Raw genomic sequence first — 743 nt, 5'->3', positions numbered from 1 at the left:
CTAGCTGAGCGCGGCCAGTGTAGCCCAGGGACGGCTCCCCGGCTCCTGCGACACGTGTGAAATTAGCCCAGACCTGCCTCCGATTGAGAGGCTCATCCAAGAGAAATCTTGCCCAAGCCCTTATAAAGGTGTCGACGTTTCCTGAGGCCAGGGGAGCCAGTCGGCGGGTTCCTGGGTCGCCCCGGACGGCCGGGGCTTGGCAGGAGCTCCTTGGAAAGGGCGCGCACCCCTGCTGTACCAGTGAGAGCGAGTCTGTAGACAGACCTCGGCTCAGCAAATGAGAAACCGCACACGGGCCCCCTTTGCCTTCGGGAGGAAGTACAAACCCCTCCCCACAGGAGAGGTCACGCAGTGAGCCTCAGACTGCTTACCTCCGCCCGCCCCCCGGAGTGCCTGGNGAGGCCTCGGTCGGTGCGCAGTTGTGGCCCCCTCCAGGGCTCCGATTATGAGCAGCGTGCCTTGGGCGTCAAAATTTCGGAGGCACCGAGAAGTCAGGGATCAGAACTGCAGTGCTTTTTTAAAACAAAGTTAATTGCAAAAAATTGCATGAACGAAATAGCAGAGTCTAAATAGAGACAGGATCAGTGCAGAGCCACGCCGAGCCATTTTGTAGTCCGAGGTAAAAGGAAGATCTCCTACTCGGCCTGAGCCAGGATTATCAAGGGATTCGCGGCGCAGGGGGCGGGGAGCGCGGGTGGTAGGCGTCGCAGGCGGAGGCCCCCTCCCGAGGCCGGCTTGGGGAG

This window comes from Crocuta crocuta, unplaced genomic scaffold (genome assembly GCF_008692635.1).
Source record: "Crocuta crocuta isolate KB4526 unplaced genomic scaffold, BGI_CrCroc_1.0 scaffold140, whole genome shotgun sequence".
Lineage (NCBI taxonomy): Eukaryota > Metazoa > Chordata > Mammalia > Carnivora > Hyaenidae > Crocuta > Crocuta crocuta.
Note: the sequence above shows the minus strand (reverse complement) of the source record.